Here is a 17186-nt window from a genome sequence, read left to right as displayed (position 1 = left end):
GGCCTCCCATCCCCTCCTCCCAGAAGCCCTGCGGCCAGAACCACCACTTGCCTTTCTCAGGGTGTCAGGTGAGGCTCAGAGGGGGATTGGTTGTCCAGGCTCTGCTCTCAGCTCCAGTCCCACCCCTTTCCCTCCTCCTGGACCCCAACCTGGGACAGAGGACCCTGATGGGCACAGCCTCTGGGGAGTCCTGGGTAGGGAGGGCACTGCTGACTCGCTCACACTGGCTCCCGAGGAGGGACTCAGCTTCAGAGTCCTGCGGCCCCAGGAAGGAATCCAGAAGCCCTGGATGTTTGTGACTCGGCCACCCCAACAGTGCTCCATGACCCCGTCTACAGCCGCCCCTCCGTCCATGCCCAGCCTCAATCCAGCCACGGGACCCGCATGCCCACAGACCCACAGGAGCACCGGTCAGTAGGGGCCTGAGTCTTGACTACTTTTTCCCGTTACAGCCGCCAGATCTCACCCCAGCGCCCAGGTTCATGGTTCAGTGAGAGACAAAACCACTGCCGAAACTTGCTTCCAAACTTTGCGTCCCCAGGAGATTGAGGAGCTGATGGAAAATTACGGAATGCCTGAGCTCAAGGTCCCTGGAAGCTGACTTGTGCCAGGGTTATGGATTCCCTCTTCATTGCCTCACTGAACCCTTGCCACAGCCACAAGTGTCCTGGCTGGGGACACTGAGGCCCGGAGGGGTCTGCATCCCAGCCACAATGCATGTGACCTCATCGGGGACAGAGCAGGCGGTGGACACGGAGGCCCTCATCCTCCCCACCCCCTCACCCCTGCAGCGCTGCCCTCCCTCCAGCCCCTCTGCCTCTGCCAGGGCCTCCAGCAGCCCCTTGGCCGTGATGGTGCCCTGGGCTCCACGCTCATCGGGAAGAGAGAAATCACAGCCCCACCCGATGCGCTGTGTCTGCCACCCGGGTCGGGTCCGGGCTGCAGGAAGAGCGGGTAGAATCAGTCCAGATGGAGCTGCTGAATCAGCCCCACGCGCTCCATCCTGAGCCCCGTCATTTACTCTAAAGACCGTGTTGTGCCTACTCTTCACTTGGCAAATTTCAAAGTGGCCTTTGGCCAAAAGCAATAAAATTCTGACCTAGAAAAGTTAAAAGGCCTTTGAAATTATGAGCCCGGGGCTCTGGCCTGATGTGTGGGTAAGGACGAGGTGGCTGAGGCTGCAGAGAAGGAAGAAAAGTGGAGGCACAGTTCTGGCTCCTCCGGGTCTGCACGGACATCCATGGACCCGGAGCCCCAACCGGTGAGGAAAGGAAATCAGGGGATGGTGCCCGGGGGTGGCCAGCACGGGGGTGGGGAAGGGGCATGTAGGTCTCTTTGTCCCTCCAACCAGGATGGCTGTGCAAGCCAGCAGCCCAGAAGTAAAGGAGAGGCTGCCCGTCTGCCAAGGCCAGGATGGTTCTCAATATTTGGGGTTCACAGCACCGTGAAATTTTTGGCAGCCCACTTAAAAGTGGCCCAGCAATCCAGCCACGATGACAAGGCCATGTTTTGCCAAGTCCATTGTTTCTCTTGCCCTCTGCTCTGGGTCTTTCTGTGCAGGCTGTGTTCTCCCACATCCTGACTATGCCTCTTCTAGGTGTTTCTAGCTTAGGCTCAAAACAGATGGGGCCTCTTTGCTCCTATGTGAGTTTTTGGGGAGTTTGGGGGGTCGTTTTGTTTCGTTTGTGGTTTTTTTGGCTGCATTTGGGTCTTTATTTGCTATGGGCTTTCTCTCGTTGCAGCAAGTGGGGGCTACTCTTCCTTGCAGTGGCTTCTCTTGTTGCTCTAGGACTCTAGGTTCACAGGCTCAGTAGTTGTGGCTGAAGAGTTTAGTTTCTCCCAGGCATGTGGAATCTTCCCAGACCAGGATCAATCCTGTGCCCCTGCATTGACAGGCAGATTCTTAACCACTGCACCACCAGGGAAACCCACTCATGACAGTTTTGAGATTAGTTCACATTTGGCTGACTATACAAGAGGGAAGGACATTCAAGAAGGGAAGGGGGACACAGGACCAAGTTTGCAGTCTCTGACCTAACTTATCCAGTCGTTTCTTGGACAAAGTAGAGAAGGAGAGGTGAGCCCTGCCTACATCTGCCCACCACGCAGGAGTTACAGAAAGTGGAAGAGAAAGGCTACATGGTCTCTGTCCTGTAACACAGTAACCCTGGTTCCCCAGTGACTGTGGCTCTGATGAAACAATTTCTCCTCCTCTGTGGGGTAGGGGTGGTCAGGAAGAGGAGGGTGAGGCTGGAAAGGAGAGTGAAGACTCCCTCACCTTCTGTCAACCACACACTCAGCAGATGCTGCCCAGGTCCCAGGCACATCCCCTCAGCATACCTCACCCCAGACCCAGCCACTCGAATGGTCCAGCAAGCATCTGCGAGTCTCTATCTGAGGCCCCCTCTCAGCCTGCATGCCAGGCCCACAGCCTTCCACCAGGAATGGGTGAGGATCTGCAGGACCCCTGTGGGATAGCTGGCAGGCATGTTCTAGAATGTCTCCTAGCATTCTTCACTGGGACTGAGCCCCAGTTACCTCCAGGGGTAACTGTTCTGAAACACACCTGGGTTGCTGACTTTGAACCGTCCCTGGCTATGCCTTAGGTGGGTCACCTCCCGCTCTGACTTCAGTTTCTTCCTCTTGAGGATGCCCACCTGCAGCTTGCTGGGGAGATCTGTGGTCCTGCATGCCAAGGACTTAGACCGACATCTGTGGCAGCAGGTACTCCAGCAGGTATCAGTTCTTCACCACTCCAGGACTCATGTCCTTTTATTCCAACAACAGTCCTTGAGTTGGGAGGGACCAAAGGCAACCCCTCCTACTGTCAGTCTGTTGCTCTGGGTAGCCCCAACCAGTTAGGGATTTACATTCACTTGACCACAGTGATTGGCTCAAGGATGGTCACGTGCCCTGATGAGATCCAATGAGATGCAATGAAATGCTAACTGGGGCTGCTGAGACTGAAGCACTGGCGCTTTGCCTCTGAAATTGAGCCTTAGGAGACAAAAAGGATGCTGCAACATTTTACCACCGTTCAAAGTCTGAGGATGGAGCCGATGGGGCAGAACCAAGGCAGGGAGAGAGAGTGAGACTCAGACCTTGTTTGAGCTCTTGATCAAACCATTCCTGAAACCCTCCTCTTTGACTTTTCATTTACTTATGTCAATACTTCTCCTTTGTGCTGAAGTCAGTTTGATATGAATTTTCTTCTCATCGTCTGTAACTGAAAGCAATGACACAGGCCTTTTATTATTATTAGTTATTATTTACCCTCACGCCTCAGTTTCCCCATCAGCACAGTGAAAGTGAAAGTCTGACAGAATCTGAATCCAGCTCTGATGTGCTGGGATTCTAAGGAAACTTAAGGCCTGGCAAGTCTTGGAGCTCCCAGAAGCAGGAATGGGTTTTCCTTACTCAGGCCACAGGGAGGACGGCAAGCAGTGGGAGGGATATTGATAAAGACGAGTCATTCAGCTTTTACTTGCTCGCCTGCTGGGGGCTTTGGTTTGGAGAATCGGTGCCGGGGAAATAAAGAAGAGCTTCCTACTGAGCCCAGGGTGCTCAGTGGTAAGAGTGATACCCAGGCAGTATCTCTGGGTAACAGTAATCTCTCTCACCTCTCAGGTGTGTAAAATGTATCCTAATCCACTTGAACCTCTCCATTGCACCATGCAAGAAGCAGACCCCAGGAGAGGTTAAGTGTCTCACCCAAGGTCACATAGTCATTACGGAACTAAGCCTCTACCAACTGGGTAGTGATCCAAACAAGTGACTTCCCCTCCCCAGGCTCAGTTTCCACATCGACAGGTGGACATAAATCAGGGACCTCACAGGGTCTGCGTGAAGAACAGATGAATTTGTGGTTGGGTGGAAACCACTCTGAGATGCCAAAACAAGGCATCAGAACATAGAAAAGGAAACAGGGAGCCCAGGAAGGCAGTTTCCTGGTGCATTAGGTTCACACCCCATTCCTGTCCTCTCTCTCCCTCTAGGGCACAGAAGGCCAAGCTGAGGTCAGGGATTGTACAAATGCCAAAGATTGTCATCAAATTAGCCATTTTGCATCCCCTGTGTTTGTGCAAACATGGCGTGGCTGTTTAGGAGGTGATTCTGGGGGTCAGGAGGGCTGAGTGGGAATTAAGCATGTGTTTCTTCAGGGGCCCAATATCTCTGCCTCCCAGGGCACAGCAGCCCCGAATTCCAACTTCTAAAGCCTGGAGTGGAGGAAGGACCAGGCCCCAGGGCTGTCTGCCCCAGGCCAGCCAGGAAGCAAAAAGGCAGGAGAGTGAGTTAGAAACTGAACAACCATGGAACCTCCTCCCACTGGTTCCTCTCCTGCCTCCCACCTCCCACTTCCACCAGGCAGCCTGGGTAATGCTCTAAAAAGTAAATCAGATCACGTGCCTCCTGGCTTAAAATGCTCCAGTGGCCTCCTACTGCACTTAGAATAAAATCCAGCCTTCTCGCCACAACCTCCACGGCTTCCTGTCTGTCCACAGCCTGGAATGCTCTTCCCCAGCTCTCCATCCCAAAAGTTCCCCTGCCTTTGAAGTCTCAGCTGAAATGGAGTCAACCCTACCTGTACCACCCACTTATTCTCCTTATTATCCATGCCCCTGTGATCCGTCAGGGAGAAATCACCCTGGCTGGTCAGCACCCTGGGAGAAATCACCAGGGCCCATGATAGGGCCCATGAGTGAAAGGAAGGATCAGCTAATTAATGCCCTTGAGCAAACCTGTTTTACTTACTGGGGGTCACAAGACTCAAATCCTTAACTCATCACTCCCAGGCCAGTCTCTCACTACCAACCACTCTTAACTTCACAGTGAAAGTTGGGGGCGGAAAAAAGAGGAGAGAAGGAGCCAAAGGAGAGATGCCAAACCCATCCACCTCTTCCAAACTGAAGCCCCCTCAATCCATGCTTCCCCGGGGTGAGAGAAGAATTGGGGCCTGTTGGATAGGTGGGGTGTGAGACATGACATACTCAGAGCCTTGGCTACAAAGCCCATGGACTCTGGAGCCAGACTGACCAATTCAAATCCCTCATCTTCCAGTTACTAACTATGTGGCTGTGGGCAAGTGATGTGACCTCTTGTTGGGCTGAGAACAAGAGGAACCCAGGGAAGGGTTTCAACAGGTGGGGACTGGGTGGTGCAACTGGGTTTGCAGAGAAATGGATTGGAAGGAGCCAGCTTGGGTGTGAAGAGCTGTCATCTGTAGTTATAGTCCAGACCTAAACAGATTCCTACAGAGTGGGCTTATAGTAAATGCCAGAAAAGCTGGAGTCCATAGGTCCCACCCCTTTCCCCACACTTGGATGGCAGATACAGAGATGAACACCACCTTAGTCATGGTGTTTAGGCAACACTGCACTGTGCCCATTGTCCCCAGTGTCACCCCAAAACTGGCCATCTGCTTCTCACCCCCTCACAGAGGCCCTCTCTCAGCTCTTCCTTCCTCTGGCCCTCTGATATCCTCTCATTGTTTCTGCTAAGATATCCCCTTAAACCCCACTTTTGTCAAAACACCAGCTTTGACTTCATAGAGCAAGACACAATCTGAGATCTGATGGATGCCACCAAAATAATTTTAAAAGAATGAATTTTAATTTGGTAAAAATGGCACATGTATAGTGTATACATTTAATGTAAACATTTAAGCAATATAGACTATTACAAAAAAAATAAGATCAAGATTTGATAAATCTCATTCTAGGCACCTCTCTGTGCATATGTGTAGCCTAGAAGGAAAAATAGTTGAGGAAAAATGAAATTATACACTCTATTTTTAATAAAAGGTTGTTAAATATAATTTTACTTAAATTGAACAGAATAATTTAAAATTGAGGTTAAACTGAAATAAGTATTAACTTCAGAGAAATGTTGCTTCATGATATATTTTTTCCTAAAAATATTTTTATAGTTAAGAAGAAAGCTAGTAAAAATGTTAAGATGTTATGGTCATGCTTTTAAAAAAACTATGTTTTTATTTTAGACTCAATGTGTTGATTCCCTAGTAATAAAAGTTAGGAAATTAGTGCACTTATACTATACCTTAAAACATTATTATTACCTTGTCAGGGTTTACAACTGTTTCATGCTGTTATGGAAGCACAATTCTCATGGCAATTTAGAGTGAGCTTTGCATTTAAATAGAATCATTTCTCAGCCCCAATCCTTTCTTCCTTCCTTCTTTCTTATTTTAATTTTTAACTATATCTTTGCCTTTCCTTTTTTCCTTTTTACTTTCAATTTTTTGTTAATAGAATATCTTTCTCCAGAAAGACTCATGAATGTTATTTCCTTAGGTCCACACCTGTGAAAATGTCCCTGATACATTTTTACTTTAAAGACAACTTGGCTAGGTATAAAATTCAGGAGTTGTATTTTCTTTCCTTCAGATTTTGTAGACATTGTTCCACTGTGTTCTAGCATTACTGTAGAGATCTTTTGTGCCAATCTGATTTCTGCCTACATTGTGATTTGATTTTCCTACCTAGATGAACAGATGAACATTTTATTTCTGAAGTTCAATTATTTTATTCAGATTTGTCTTAGAGCCGTTATCTCTTCAGTAGTTTTTCTGGAAAGATTGTGTATGCTTTGGACCTGCAGATTCATGACTTTATTTCCAGATTTTTATTTTAGTATAACTTTGAATATTTTTATACCATTTGTCTCGTACAAGGTTTATTTGTTGGCTAACCTTTGTCTGTCTTTTATGCCTGTCATCACTCAGAATCTTTGGCTACCCTCAAAAGTTCTTTTCTATTTAATGTTGCATGGCTTTCCATAGTTTATCCACAATATTTCTTAATATAGTTTAGTCATATCCATTTTATTTGTTGGTGTTTATAATGTGGTTTAATCTTCTCTGCTTTTTTTTTCTATTTCATTCCTGAGAACCATCAGCTTGATCTTCACTATTTTACCAGCTTAATTTTCACTATTTTATAATCACTTATTTCCATTATTATATTTCTTATTTGCATCTTTTTTAAAATTTTTAATGAAATGCAGTGTGGGAGACCTGAGTTCAATCCCTAGATTGGGAAAATCCCCTGGAGGAGGACATGACAACCTACTCTAGTGTTCTTGCCTGGACAATCCCCATAAACTGAGGAGCCTGGCTACAGTCCATGGGGTCACATGCAAAGAGTGTGACACTGCTAAGTGACTAAGCATAGTCCAGCATTGCTGCCCTGGGTCTTTGTTGCTGCCCACAGGTTTTCTCTAGCTATGATGAGTGGGGGCTACTCTCAATTTGCAGTGTGTGGGCTTCTCATTGTGCTGACTTCTCTAGTTGCAAAGTGTGGGCTCTAGGACACACAAGCTTCAGTAGTTGTGGTACATGGGCTTAGTTGCCCCATGGCATGTGGAATCTTCCCAGACCAGGGATCAAACCTATGATCCCTGCACTGGCAGGCAGAGTCTTAACCACTGGACCACCAGGAGAGTCCTTATTTGAGTCTCTTAAAGAGGCATTGTGTCATTTGAAATTGATGAAGGCTGTAAAGAGCAGTTGTTTTTCCCTGCTTCTTTGGGCAATTTCTTTTGTAGAATTTTCCTCACCTGTTTTCACTTATGTTCATTTTCTCCCTTTTTGCAACATCTAAGCACAGTTCCAGTGTTGGTTTCTTCTTACCTCAGTTTTGAATGGGGCCAGCTCTTTGTGGGAGGGAAGCATGGGAAAGGGTGGGAGGGATGGCTCAGGGAGACCACAGCTTCCATCTGGGTTTGTCATCTTAGACTATTTCACCACATCAGTTGTTTCCTTTGCTGTGGGAACATAGCTCAGTGTTTGACACCCAGTGGTCAGTGTGGCCCCTGCAAAGCCACTAGGAAGGTTGTGATGGTTCCAGTGCTCTAAGCCTAAGATTTTTGGGTAAAGTTTTCAGGTTTGGGATATATCCTTCAAAGCCTTAACTTTCCTATCCACGAAACATACTAGGGGTGTTTGCATAGATTCTATTTCCTCTGGGCAATGGTCTAGACTTCATAGTATTTGGGCAAAAAGGCTTCAGCGTTTGTGGTTTGGGGCTGTGGCAATTTCTGATTTCAACAAAAATTCACGGGGAAAATTCCCCTATATTCCAGTTTTGGTTGTTGTTGTCTTGAGCTAATCTTGAGAGAGGAAAGTGATTCAAGTGTCCTTTAGCCATCATTTTTGCCTGGAAATTAAATGCCTTTTCATCCATTATCTCTGTTGATTCTAACACCAGTCTTAAAAGGTGAACTATGTTTTATTATCCTGGGCTGGATAGCAGTGGCAGCAGGGCTGACAACTAGAAGACATTGAGCCTGAGCATAAAACAAGAGTGCATGGTCATCTTAGGTAAGAGCACCCTGCTCTGCCTCAGGGACAAATCCTGATATGTCAGTTAAAATTCCCTCATCACATGGGTTTGGGTATCCACAAGACTTCCATGAAAAATGCATAGCACTCACGCTGCTTCTGTGCTCACCATCCACAGCAGACATCACCAATCAACCAAAGTAACCTATTTCCCCCTGCATCTTATCCACACTACATTACAGGCAGACATTACCAGCTAACATTGGCAAGTGAAACGAAGCCTGTTTGCCACCCCAGTATTAGAGATTCTTCAGCTACATCAAAAAATGACAGAGGAGTCAGAAAAACCTGGGTTGAATTTTAGCTCTGGGATTACGAGCAGAATGACTTCAAACAAGGCTTTCCTCCTTTGAGTCTCAACTTTCCCATCTGTAAAACGGGGATCACTGTTATTACATAAAATTATTAAAGAAACCACATTAGATAGTGCATATTAGTCATGGTGACATTTAAAAAAAAAAAAAATTCAGGGCTTCCCCAGTAGCTCAGTGGTAAAGGATCTGCCTGCCAATGCAGGAGACATGGGTTTGATCCCAGGTCCAGGAAGATCTCACATGCTGCAAAGCAACTAACACCATGTGCCACAACTATTAAGCCTGTGCTCTGGAGCCTGGAAGCCACAACTATTGAGCCCAAGTGCCGCCGCTACTGAAACCCTCACACCCTAGAGCCTGTTCTCCATAAGAGAAGCTACCACAGCGAGAAGCCTGAGCACCACAACCAGAGAAAAGCCAGCACAGTAATGAAGGCCCAGCACGGCCAATGCTAAATAAATTAATAAAATCATTTTTAAAAGCTCCAAAACCTGTATCTTAAAACAGTAAGCACTTATTTATGTCATGCATCTGCAACATAGCTAAGGAATTCTTTCGGTCTGGACAAACTTGGCTGGCCTTACCTGGACTTACACATCTATCTATGATCAGCTGGCAGGTTCGCTTGAGCTGGACAGTCTTAGGTGGCATTACTCAAATGAATGATAGTTATCTGGCTGTCATCCAGGGTAATGGAAGGTGGGTGATTAGGCCTGGGGGAGTCTCTCATCTTCTAGGAGGCGAGCCCAGGCTTGTGCTGTGGCAGCAGTTGGATTCCAAAAGACTGGGTAGAAGACGGCAGGGTCTCTTGGGGTGAGGCTCTGAACTGTCACATCGTTGCTTCCATCCCATTCTATTGGGCAAAGGAAGTCACAAGCCGGTCCAAGTACAAGACGGGAAGAAATAAACGCCACCGCTTGATGAAAGGAGCTGCGAAGTCATATCGCTAAGGGCTTGATTATTGGGACAGGTGGAGAATTGTGGCCATTCTCACAGAGAATCTAGCATAGCCCTTCATGCACTAATGGCCATGGTTGAAGCTCAATAGTGGGTTTGAGAGGAAAGAAACGTCACAAATTGCCTACTTTTTCTCTTGGTTGATGGAGCTTATAAAGACTGGATATGGCAAATAGCTTTTATCTCATGAGTTAACTCCTGTATTGGATAAGATTGTGAGATCCACGCTTAGTGGGATTGGTGCTGAAAGCCATCAACAGCGTCTGTTGTCAGTATGTGATAGGAGGTGGTGATGAGTGCGCTATGGTGAGCTGGGCAGAGAGACTAGGGCTCAGAGGAGGCAGCCCTGCTTCCCCGCTCCTTCCGCAGTGAGGACCAGGTGCATCAAAGAAGGCTCTTCTTTTCACAGTGTGGCATTTTTTGCTAACCTGATGGCAGTGTGTTAGCCAGTGGTCCCCAACCTTTTAGGCACCAGGGACCGGTTTTGTGGAAGACAGTTTTTCCACAGACTGGGGTGGGGGATGATTTCGGGATGATTCAAGCCCTTTACATTTATTGTGCTCTTTATTTCTCATCTAACACCAGCACTGATGTGACAGGAGGTGCTGGTCCATGGCCTGGAGGTTAGGGGCCCCTTCATTAGCCCACATTTTTCACCAAAGCTGATAGGGGCCGGGACTAACAGGTGCAAAATGAAGGTCACTGGATATGGCATTAGAAAGCCTATATTCTTTTTGTCTTTTATATCCTCTTTTTAAAAAATCTTTTTTATTTTGTATTGGGGTATAGGTGATTAACAAACAATGTTGTGATAGTTTCAGGTGAACAGCGAAGGGATTCAGCCATACATATATATGTATCCATTCTCCCCCAGACTCCCCTCCCATCCAGGTTGCCTCATGACATTGAGTAGAGTTGCTCAATGCTGTCCAGTGCTATGCAGTAGGTCCTTGTTTGCTATCCATTTTAAATATAGCAGGGTACATATGACAACCCCAAACTCCCTATCATATCCCTTCCCCCCTTTCTTCCCCTCAGCAATCATGAATTCCTTCTCTAAGTCTGTGAGTCTCCAGAAAGCCTGTATTCTGGTCCCAGGCAGGTCCCACGGACCTGTGTGATGTCAGTATGAGTCTCTTCCTACCTGGGGATTGAGGACATTAAGAAAGGGACAGTGGGGGGAGAAGGAAGGCTATCTGCCTGCAAAATGGGATGAGCCCAGATGAACTCTGAGATATGCAATGAGTCAGCCTGTTAAAGGGAGACTGCCACCAAATCACCCCACTCCACCCCAACCTCGACTCCCTTCCCCACCCTGCTCCCCCATTTCCTAAATAAGCCCTAGAATGTCACTGTGGGTCCCATGGAGTTAATGGGCACGAATCTGCCTCCTTATTTAATGCAAATCCCAGCTCACCTTATTGTGAAGGAGTCTCAATTCATTTGTACTTTCTTGGTGACACAATCCATTTCTGTCTCCAGTGGAGCCTTTAATCCCTGCAATTTCCATGGTGTTAGTAATTATGAGGAAAATGTCTGAAGCACAGAAATTCTGCACCCTGTCTGTAAGACTGCACACTTTCTGGAGTTTATTAAATTTATTTTGCAGGAACTGAGAAGATTAAACTCACTGTGTAGCTCCAGAGGGCAAAACAAGGACCAGCTGGCAGAATTTTCCAGGAGGCAGGTGGGATTCAAAGGAAGAAGCACTTCTGATCATCAGAGCTGGTTGGTACCAAGCGAACTGTATCAGGAAGCCAGGGGCAAGGCCAGCAGTGTCCAGAGCCCAGTGTGGTCACTGTGGGGACAGTGAGGAGTGAGGGTGGTGGGCCATGGTGGGGGGGGGTGGTTTAGCCACTATGTCGCGTCCATCTCTGTGACCCCGTGGACTATAACCCGCCGGCTCCTCTGTCCACGGAGGTCTCTAGGCAAGAACACTGGAGTGGGTTGCCATTCCCTTCTCCAGAGGATCTTCTTGGACCAGGGATCGAACCCGTATCTCCTGCATCTCCTGCATTGACAGGCAGATTCTCTACCTGAGCCACCAGGGAAGCCCACTGTGGACCATACCTGGGTCTATTTCTCAACTCACACTTCTCAGGAGTTTGGGAGAGTGAGTCAACTTTCCTAAGCCTGTTTTTGCCTTTCCTCCTCTGTAAGAAGGTGACCTCCCTGCCTAGCACAGAGCTATGCCCAGCGAGTGGCCATGCTAAAATGTCACCATTTATATTTGGGGGGGGTGTTCCTCTCTCCTCGAGCTTCCCCATTAACAGTGCGGAAACTGAGGCAGAGAGAGGTTAGGTAAATTACCAAAGGTCACACAGCCAGTTAAGTGGTGGATGAGGGATTTGAACTAAGGCACTCAGGTTCTAGAACTCATGTTCTTAACCACTACACTGTTTTTTGGCAACCAAGGGGTGGGTCCGTTTTGACTTTGGGAAGAGTCTTCCAGCAGCCAGTCTAGGTGGTCAGTTCGGGGACACAATACTGGAACCTGGTGAAATAGGTTTAGAAACACACGACCACTGTCCAGTGAGCTGGTCACATCTGCTGGATCATGGCACCATCTCTGGGCCCAAATATGAATGTGTCAGGTTCCCATGCTGGCTTTAGACCAGACTACCGGGAAGCCCCCAAGTCGGTGGTTAATGGCATATACATCACCGGGGGCACATGTGCTCCTCAGGACCACTATTGACAAAGACTCAGATGCAGAGCAAAAGCTAGAAAGGCCTGCATCGTGGGGAAGCAACACCTGAAGACAGAGCAACATGAGAAGATACAGCCAGACTCTCAGACACGAGGACCCATAGGACCTGAACCAGGCTTAGCAGGAAGGGAGGAACAGAGACCTTTGTCACAACCACACCTGGATGAAGCGTTATCACTGGTTGCCTAGTGAAGAATTATTGGAAACTCAGAGATTTCATTCAGCCATTCCTTCTTGGAGACTTATTAGCAGCTTCTACATACTTATTATGTGCTAGTGCCCACCACAGGCGTGGTCAAGACAGACCAGGCTCTACCCACAGGGAGCGTGTATTCTCCAGGACCCCCATCAGTCAGGATACTGAATGCTGGCCAACACCATGGACACACCTGCAAGTCTCAATGGTTTAATAAAAATGTCCTTCGCATTCACATCACAGTATGATGTGGGTCTGTTGGCTCTTCTCCACCTTAGAGCTTTGCAGGAACAGGTAGCCCCTGAGGTCACTCTGAATGGGAAAAGTAGCGTGGAGTCACATTAGCTCTTTGCCGTCTCAGCCTGGAAGTGACATGTTACTTCTGCTCATGGTCCATTGGTCAGAACGAGTCACATGGTGAGGACTTAGCTGCAGGGGACATTGGGAAATTCAGTATAGCATCTGGGTTTCAGCAGATTCAGAGCTAGAAAGACACCGTCATGATGAGAAGCATTGCCAGGTACTGGAAGAGGGGCCATCCGGCAGTGATCAAGACTCCACATCCTGGGGCTCAATCCACCATGAGCAAGACCCCAAGCAAGTTCTGGAGTGCTGCCAGCATTTCCCCGTAATGATGTTGGTAACATCCACAACTCTACAATGGCTTGACCACAGGCTCCATCGAGTATCATTCAAAGTTGCATTTAGTTTCATAGTTCATGCAGTGACTTGTTAACAGTTCTCTTCACAGAGGCTGATCTTTCTCAAGGAATCATCCAGTCAGTGTCCTAAAGCTCTTGAGACTAGGAACTCCTGAGATCACACCACACACAGCCTAATGGAGAGGCAGGCACCACAGGACCACAGTCAAGTTCAGGAGCCCAGAAAGGGCCACACCAGAAAGATAGTCCCTAGAGAATGTCACTTCAGCAAGGCATCCCTTTTCCTCTGGCTGACAGACAACTTGAACCACTTCTCTCCTGGGTGTGACAGGAAGGGCAAAGAGAAACAAGATTGGGGTGAGGACTGGGTTTCTGAGGAGAGCCTCATTAGTGGGAAGGATGTGGGTACAAGCTCTGGAATGTTCCCTGACAGGGACTGAGTAGCCAGGCTTTGAGCCTTCATTAAATGTGACAGCAGGAGAATTGGGAGACACAGCCATTCATCACGTCTCCTCACCTGAGCAATGCTAATGTTTCTGAGTGACCAGGGTCCCCTCCTCAGGAGGCTGTAGGAACCAGGAAATCAAAGGTCACAGAGTCATGAGCCTGGCAGGGACCCCAGAAGAGTTGCCAGTCCAGGCTCCTCATTTTAACCATGGCCCATGCTCCTGAAATGCTCCCACATTCATTACCTCAAGAACCTGAGTGTGTGGTGGAGGGTGGGAGAAGAAAGTTCTAATTATCTCTACATGTCTGAAGAGAAAATCAATCCACAGAGAGAAGAGCACACAGAGGTCTAAGGTCACACAGCTGGTGTACAGAGAAATTGGGTGTGAAAACTAGGTCCTTTTGGTTTCCAGGCCGCTATTCCTCTCCAGGAACCAGAGAATTGATGAGGCCTGAATTCACCCAGCAACAGCAAGCCGTACTTTATCCTAAAGAGATATTGTTCTGCAGGTGATTGAGGGGTTCCCTTTCCAGCCCCTGAAACTTTATCAGTCAGGACAAGCAAGGCTCTGCTGCGGTAACAAATAGTCCCCAAATCACCAAAGACCAAAAATCTATCACTCAGGCTTTGTGTTCACTGAGGCCCAGCTAGCCTCTGCCCTTGGGGTCTTCACTCAAGGACTTGGGCCTGCGAGTGGCCACCACTTGCTACATTGCCAGTCCCTGTAGCAGATCAACAGAAAGCTCTGGAGGGTCTCCCATCAGTATTAAATGCTCAAGCTCATTGTTGGAACACTCCACTATCACAGTCAACTTAAGCAGCCAGGGCACCTCCTTAGCTTTTCCCGACAGTGTTTCTGCCCCGCCCCCATCTCCAGGGCACCTCCCATCTCCAGAATTGTCACCGCCTTGTCGCTGCAAGTGACATTCTCCCCATGAGGGGTTCCCGGGGGGCAGCCTTACCAGTTAGATTCCCCCTCCCCACTGCCCCACCACCCAAAAGGGGTACCCCACAGCCTTTTTGTGCATCACCCTGCTCCCAGCACAGGTGGCTGGACCGGGAGTGGTCACCTGACCCAGGCTGGGCCAGGCAGGAGTTTGGTAGCAGACCCACGAGTTAATTTCTCCCTTGGTCAGACCTGTGATGTGTAAACCACGTAAATTCAAGTCTGCAGTGGGGCTTTGCCATGAGTCTGGACAAGGAGGATGCGGGGGGGAGGGGGACGAGGGGGGCACAGGGAGGCGTGGGGAGCACAACGTGTAAGAGGAGCAGAGACCCAGACCTGGGAGGGGAGCCCTAGCTCTGCCCACTCCCCATCTCTCTGTTCTGGGGTCTGACCGCTCTTCTGCCCTTGGATCTGGAGGGCCACCCCAGGTCCTGGATCCTCCTCTGGGTGTAAATTAGCCTGAGTGAGTTTCTGGTTCCTGCCACCAAGAAAGCTTCATGGCCTACGGCTGCACACCCTTCTTTCAAGGCCCTGTTCATCTGCGGCCCCTCAGTGGGGTCATCCCGACCTACCCTGGCTGGGTGTCTCCTGCCACCTCCAACTTCAACACCTTGAACTTCCCCATGACCCTCCTGCTCATCAGTGGTGTTTGGCCATGTATCTCATCATTGCCGCTGGACTGTCTCCTCCCAGGGGGGCTGTGAATCCCGTTTCCTGACTCAAATCCCCAAACCCTGGGCCCCAGCACAGGCCATACATACGGCAGGTGCTCAGGGCCAGTCTCGAGCCAAGAGCTCATCAGAGCAGAGGTGACTTCACCGGGCTCTCCCTGTGCAGGCATTTGCACTATTGCCTCCACCGTCCCACTGAACCCTCATGAGGAGCCAGACGTCCTAGGTTCAAGTCTCAGCCCTCTCGCCAACGAGCTGTGTGACCTGGGCAAGCTGTGGGCCTCAGTTTCTCATCGTAAATTGGGAATAATCACCGTGCCTCCCTCATGAGGTTGCTCTGCAGACTAAATGAGTTAACACAGGGATGGGCTTGACTTGTCCCCAACACCAATAGGTGCAAACGTCAGCTATTTTGAGGTTGGCACAGACAAGGCAGCCTGAGGCCTAAGGTTATTGGACACATTACAGCACATACCCTGCTCAGGAAACGTGGAGAGGCTGGGCCCGTTTCTTACTGCCACTGGCTCCACGCTGATGTCCAACTACAAGGCTGGAGGCACGTGGGGCAGGCTATTCTGAACATTAGCCCATGTGAGTTAATAAAGAACTAAGGGGGGAGTGTGCACAGACAAGCCTGAGGATGCTGCTAAAGCCCCGTGCAGATGTTGACCAGGAAGAAAAAGGTGGGTATTCTGGGCAGAGCAACAGTCAGCAGGGAGTGTTCACCAGGAGGCCCTGGCGCAGCCAGAGCAGTTGGTAAAAATGCAGAAATGTGCCTTGAGAGGAAGGTATCAGCTGCCTCTTCATACTGCTCATACTGTTCATGGGGTTCTCAAGGCAAGAATGCTGAAGTGGTTTGTCATTCCCTTCTCCAGTGGACCACGTTTTTGTCAGAACACTCCACCATGCTCCGTCTGTCTTGGGTGGCCCCACACAGCATGGCTCATCATTTCATTGAGTTAGAGGAGGCTGAGGTTCATGTGATTAGATTGGTTAGTTTTTTGTGGCTGTGGTTTTCAGTCTGTCTGCTCCAGATGTTCAAGCTGGTTTTAGAAAAGGCAGAGGAACCAGAGATCAAATTGCCAACATCTGCTGGATCATCGAAAAAGCAAGAGAGTTTCAGAAAAAAAAACATCTATTTCTGCTTTATTGACTATGCCAAAGCCTTTGACTGGGTGGATCACAATAAGCTGTGGAAAATTCTTCAAGAGATGGGAACACAAGACCACCTGACCTGCCTCTTGAGAAATCTGTATGCAGGTCAGGAAGCAACATTTAGAACTGGACATGGAACAACAGACTGGTTCCAAATAGGAGAAGGAGTACATCAAGGCTGTATATTGTCACCCTGCTTATTTAACTTCTATGCAGAGTACATAATAAGAAATGCTTGGCTGGATGAAGCATAAGCTGGAATCAAGATTGCCGGGAGAAATATCAATAACCTCAGATATGCAGATGACACCACCCTTATGGCAGAAAGTGAAGAAGAACTAAAGAGCCTCTTGATGAAAGTGAAAGAGGAGAGTGAAAAGGTTGGCTTGAAGCACAACACTCAGAAAACTAAGATCATGGCATCCAGTCCCACCACTTCATGGCAAATAGATGGGGAAACAGTGGAAACAGTGACAGACTTTATTTTGGGGGGCTCCAAAATCACTGCAGATGGTGACTGCAGCCATGAAATTAAGAGACACTTATTCCTTGGAAGGAAAGTTTGACCAACTTAGACAGCATATTAAAAAGCAGAGACATTACTTTGCCAAGAAAGGTCCATCTAGTCAAGGCTATGGTTTATCCAATAGTCATGTATGGATGTGAGAGTTGGACTATGAAGAAAGCTGAGCATCGAAAAATTGATGCTTTTGAACTGTGGTGTTGGAGAAGACTCTTGAGAGTCCCTTGGACTGCAAGGAGATCCAA

Source organism: Odocoileus virginianus, chromosome 30, assembly GCF_023699985.2.
Source record: "Odocoileus virginianus isolate 20LAN1187 ecotype Illinois chromosome 30, Ovbor_1.2, whole genome shotgun sequence".
NCBI lineage: Eukaryota > Metazoa > Chordata > Mammalia > Artiodactyla > Cervidae > Odocoileus > Odocoileus virginianus.
This window is presented reverse-complemented; position numbering follows the sequence as displayed.